The sequence below is a fragment of the Protomyctophum bolini genome (genome assembly GCF_963924005.1).
Source record: "Protomyctophum bolini genome assembly, chromosome: 6".
NCBI classification, from domain to species: domain Eukaryota; kingdom Metazoa; phylum Chordata; class Actinopteri; order Myctophiformes; family Myctophidae; genus Protomyctophum; species Protomyctophum bolini.
The window spans coordinates 13,109,474-13,116,017 of NC_137867.1; positions in this window are offsets into that span (position 1 = coordinate 13,109,474).

A 6,544-nucleotide genomic window follows, 5' to 3' on the forward strand; every position below is an offset into this window, starting at 1 on the left:
ATGATATGCCATCTTTTCAATCAAATATATTACAGAACTTTATTAATAATAATGATATGAAATTGCTGTAGCACAGCACTGTAGTCATATCTTCTTGTTTGTTGTTACTAGTTGGTTGATTTTAGAAGTGTAAAGAAAATGTAAAGAATGTAAAGAAATCAAATATTTGGTCTTAACTTAAGTAATTTAAACGAAATTATACGTGATTTGAACATGCACGGTACATTAATGTCATACTTAAATTTACCCTTGGTTTATGCCCAAAATGATTGGATATAAAGGTTTTGTAGCAATTTAGTTAGACCGTAATTGTCAAATTTCAAGCATATTCTAATCATGTATAGACTACTTTACATTACTTAAGAAGACCATTTTCCAAATATTATTATTCTTTTTACATTTTTTACAAAATACCGGTAGGTCATTTTACATCGAGGTGCCTTGCCCAATTTTCCTGTTTTGCCGATTTTCATAGCAAAACGTTGATTGTTCACCAGATGATTTAAACACAAATTGAGGAGCCAGTGGTGATATTTGGCCCGATGATGGTTGATGAAATGCAAGTGAGCAAAACACAGGATTTTGATGATACACAAAACCTTGAGAAATGTCAGCCTGTTGTGGCTTTTGTTCAAAACGAGGAAATCTTGCAAACTTTGAAAGCCAACTATAGCCAATTAGGATGGAATATGAAATATCGTACAGATCCGACTTGAGCACATGAGTCATGACCATAGAGATACTGTGTAACGATTTGTGTAACGAAATGTGTTTTACAAAAGTCGGTTTATTCATGTGCTCATGGTGGTTCCAGGACCAGGTCCATGATAACTAATCAGAGGACAGAGTAACTTCTCAATCCCACCTCACACAGGGACATGATTGCAAATTTGCAACCAGTAAGGTTCCTGTAAGTAAGCTCAGCTGTAAGGGAAGAACCATGATGTTTGGTGCATTTAGTATTTTAATGCTCTTGTAGATTGTAGAAGGTTATAGCAACAGCTTAGCCTGGTTCTGTGAATGAGAAGGCCACTGAATATGAACCATGTGAACCCTAGTATCCTTGTTCTGTGAATGTCACAATAGGCAAACATTCGGCAAAAACTGCAGATAAGTGTAATGTGCACATTGCACACAGTATACTGATAATAGCTGACAGCCAGGAGAAACTTTTACATTCTGTTCCAAATTAAACTGTAGTATAATGCTTGAAATGAAAGAGTTTCATAGTTGTTCAAGGTGATACTTAGGTGTGGCTTCAATTTCAGTGCACTCAAGTCATTAACAAAAGTATCAATAGACACTCAATCATGTGCTCGAGGGGTGTGTTATCCCCATTGTAAAGGCTTGACATTCAGCCTATTGTGCACATCCCGCAGATAACCTATAGTGCTCTCACAATAGTGTACAATAACAGCTAAGTGTTATAGGGTTAGTGAATGGTGAATGCGTTAACCCCTAGAGGCTGTACGCTTGTATGTTGAGGTGATGTTGTAGCTATGTTGTAATGAGTGATTTAGACCTGTAGTTCTGCATCGGCTTTACCCATTGCCTGTTGCCACAAAAATAGATCGCAATGTTGTGCACTCGTTTTAGATAACCCTGAGACAGTATAATAGGACTATAGAGACTTTGAAGATGGTCTGTGAAGGGTTAGGGTGAACACGGTGAGAGGCAGGAGAATTAAGTCATCATGACAGCTTACATTTAAGTCATACACACGCAGGCCTGACCCCTGATTATATAATTATACTTCGTATATGAGCTGAGGAGAAACATGCATAGATACTTAGACTGTTCTAGACTTCTAGTAGTTCCAAAATCCAGCCTAAATAGTAAAAATTACCACAACAATTTGCCATGTTGCCATGTTGCCTGTTTTTGTTGTTTTATTGTTTGTTTGATTATCTACTGTATTCTACTGCCATTGTTTCTCACAGCTATGAAAAAAACCCCATTTAACTGTGTTTTGAAAGGTAGAGTAAAGGTTAATTGTTCACCAAATATGAAGTGATTTGACGATTTAATTTTAACACATGGGATGCACCAGCTAATCTCTTCCACTGGCATCGATCTCATCATTTGGAATAACATGTTCCTTCCACGAGCTAGGTCCTACTGGGGAAACTCCCGACTGTTAGGTGATAAGAAGCGGCCTGCTCACTCCTCATACATTGAAGGAAACAGGTAGCACCCAGAATTACAGCTTAGGCAAAAAGTCTATTGACTATATGAACATGTCTATCTTGTGAACGTATGAAAGAAAACATTTCACTATTTGCTCTGCTTCATTTTTCGACACCACTACTAGGCTATGTGTCATTTCATGGGTGCTGCAGTATCAAGTCTAAATATTGCTTGCTATTATGGCCATAGCCACGTGTGGAAGGCATAAAGGAGTTACATAACAAGCCTAACCTGTCAACAACATGGGGGAGTACCGGTAGATGGTTAGGAGCCAACTCATGCATCTGAACTGTGAAATAATTTTTCCTATTGCTTGTTTGTATTTCTTTTTTGCTCAGTAGTATTCTAGAAATAGCTTTGTTACTGAACTTTGTTCCATGCCTGCATGCTCAGATTTACCCAAATAGGGTTACTTTAAATGGCCCACACACAGACATTCACCCAACCAACTCCAGACACCCATTATATATTACTAGTAATAACCAAACCATGACTAATCTATTAGACTCAACTACCCCTGCTCACAAGCTGAATCTTAATCCTACGTGACCAACACAGCGTTTTCTGTACTCATAATCCAGTGAAAGCTTGTTATTGTCTGAGAACACAGATTTACAAAGGCGATACCCTCAAGTCTTACACGGGATCATTCTTTAATAAAATAATGTTTTTCGAAGGAGTTTACGCATTGCTAACTGATTTAAAAAGCACTTTCCATTGAATAGACTATCATTAAAGGTGGATCCTACACAACCATTCCTTCAACCAGTCAGTGGGCATGCAGTCACCATGTGGTGTCACAAGTGCAATCTCTGCCCTGACAGCCACCTAACAAATATCACAGCTCTCTCATAGTTACAGGAAATGTAATCTCCTTTGTTCTCTTTTTTTTCTTCTGACACTGTAGCATGCCACGCTATGCTCCCAGTTTGAGGTAGATACTCATTACTTAATGTGTAGTATACCATGCTATTATGCTGAGCTCCAGGGTTCAGTAACATTTTCACTGTTTTGCCACAGATTCTGTGCACCACCCTTTAATCCATTTAGATTACCAATAGAATCACACAGGTTGTAGTTTGTTTCTTTTGTTTTTCAATATATGCTATAAGATTCAACAGCAAAATATGTAAATTTCATTGCTGGAGTTAACCACTCAAACCATACTGTACGTGTTCCCTTCATTTTCTCCCCCTACACTTAATCTCTTCACTCTTGTTATAATTTGTGCCAACAGGTGCCTACATAAAAGTAATATCAAACAAAATACCAGGCAGTCTTCATTTCCCAAATGCATTTATTCAATTCAGTCTGACCAGAAGCAGAAATAAAACATATCCCCATGGGTGATAAAAATGCGGGGTATGTTGACCAAATCTCCATCACAGTTTGCTTGCTTGGGGAGCTTCAGAGCAGCTGGTGATGTGCTCACCAGGGTATTAGCCTCTTCAGTGTGTGTGTGTGTGTGTGTGTGTGTGTGTGTGTGTGTGTGTGTGTGTGGGTGTGGGCGGGCTAAATTTTTAGGCTTATTAGTCTGCCATCTTTTTAATTTGTAGTTTTCAACATGAAATTAAAATAAAGCAAACTACCGGTATCTACATTCTAAACTAAAACTAAAACAGCACCCCCTATTGGTACTCTAAACATCGGGACATAGGTTAGGACATAGGGACATTGCTGTTCCTTGGAGTGGTTGCGCCACTCAAAAATCACACCCATGTGAAGTGACAAGTGAGGGGCGCTAATATATAAAGTCTTAACTCATGTTGATTAGGTGCATGTAAAACAAACAGTGCAAACACAGACATTAAACGCCATTAACAATAAAGAGACAATATGACGTAAATGACACATTATGACGTAAATGTTCCCTTCATTGTCAATGCGTTTACAAAACAAACATTGAACTAAAGACAACCCTGAGCGGCAAGGACGGAGTTATCCGTTCAATCAATTAGTAACGCTTGTCGCCCAGGACGGAGATTAATAAAAGGACAGAGATTTATTGATACCGATCAAAACCGATCGCATCGCTCCACAGGCTGGAAGCGTCTGTTGCGTAACATTCTATGTTATTTTCCGGTGGGACGTCATTGAAAATGTCCCCCCCCCCCCATTTTAGCCGATGAGACCGAAAATCTTAAAACGTGAACAGCTCTTGATCTAAATAATTCCGTCCAATTCTAAGCAAAGATTATAGTGTTAGACGGCCCATCGCGGTCCCGTCGGTAGTCACGTTAGACTTTAATCATTATGGTCATACCTGCCTCTGGAGTGTTTTGGTTACATCTAGCTACTTCAGCTACATCCGGGATAGCGCCTGGTCCGTCGCTAAATGTGCTCCGCTGCTATAAATCGCTGGGTGCTCTGATTTTTTTTTTTTTTTTTTTTAACAATATATTTATTGCATTTTTTTTTGTACAAACAGACAATACAACAAACAAAACAATACACAATACAGACAATACAATTACCCAAAATGAAAAACAAACAAAACAAAACAACAACATACAGTACGTACATAATAATAATAATAATAATGGCACTCGAATGGCAACAATAACAGAGTCAAACAACCAACAAGACCAAAAACAAACAGCTGCAGAGAACAAGATCAAACAATTTCCCCCATTAAATAAGACAAGTCATTAACCGTAATATACTGAATAAACTTTCCCCATATCCTATCAAATATCTTCTGTTTATTCTTTAAAGCATACGTGATTCTTTCCAGAGGAAGACACAATGACAACTCCCTAAACCACTGAGCAATACTAGGTTTGCCTATCTTTTTCCACGATAAGGCTATAGCCCTTTTGGCTTGTAGTAAACATAAATCCATTAATCTTTGTTCGCTACTCTGAATCTTATGGCCAGGTGGGCAGAGACCCAATAGAAGGGTGCTCTGATTTAATGGATTAAATAACCCTGGGCGTTCAGGGTGTAACTGTGTATAAAAATCAGCCTAGGGTTTCAGACAACAATGAGACAAAGTGAGTCATGGTATGAGAAAAACCTCCATCTCAACATAATAATGCAAAAATGAAGGACAGGCTCCCGTTCACATCAATGAGTTTGTTATGGAAAGAGTGAGCAACTTTAAGTTCCCCAGAGTTTAGTGAGAACTGGGCTGGTCTCACCATATGGTCTTTCTTCACATGGCTCTTCTCTTCTTCCACTGCAGGCTGAGGATGTTTGGCATGGACACCAGCATATCGTTGCTGTCGGGCAGAAACCTCTTATCACCATATTTTAAAGTTGTGTGTCTCACAAAAGCATCAAAGGTAGCAGATAAGATCGAAATGCGTTTATAGCTTGAAGGCTACATCTGCTGCTTTTGCTATGTTGGAATTTGAATCCTGAAAAGTAACAGTTTTGGACATAATAGGTTTCCACCCGACAGAGACGATATGCTGCATCCTTTTGCAGCATATAAGCATTGGTTGTCAAAGTGGGGTGTGGGGACCCCCGGGCCGGGGGTCCTTGGGGAGGTTCCAGGGGGTCACCAGCAAAATTTGTCAATACAGTATATCACAATCGGTTTAACCACTTTATCCATATTTTATACTTTGGCTATTTCAAAAATTTCAGATAGGCTATATACTGTATTGTTTATTGGCTTGTATATCTGAAGCTCACAGTGCGGTTTTGAAAAATCTCAAAAATGTTTGGAAATGTTTTGAATAATTTAGACTTTTCTAACATAAATATTTTCTGGGGGTCCCTGGCAGATGGAGGTCTGCAGCCAAATATCAATGTGGGGGTCATTGACATGAAAACGTTTGAGAACCACCAACCTATAGAGCATTGATTGATTGAAGTACAGTATAACGGTATGCAGAATGCGTACATCAAATGAAAAGCACAACTCAATACAAAAACTGTTACTCTGGACGACACACTGGTAAAGCATTACACTTGTTTACAACAGGGTCCACCATTTTCAATTCATCAGAACATTTAGAGACGTAAAAATATACACTTCTATACAAAGAAAATCACAGTGAGGGGAACTCTTGTCGTCATACATCATCAAATAAAAAATGAATATACTGATTCATGAATTAATTTGTCAATTTATGTTATTATCTCTTAGCCATGATACAATGTTTTTTTAAACTCATCTTTTCACCATGATCATGTAAGATGACAACTGAATTTAGATTTAGAAAACAAAACGCTGTATTCAAAAACAGGATAAAAAGGGGGGGAAATCATATAGGAAGAGGGGGTGGGTGGGACTCAGATTTGACAGGGGTCACAGAGGCCAGTTTTGAATTGCAGCAGTCAGTAGCCTATAGGTGCCCTTTGACTTTGAGTGCGGCTATGATGATACTCTCTGATTGCACCACTGGTA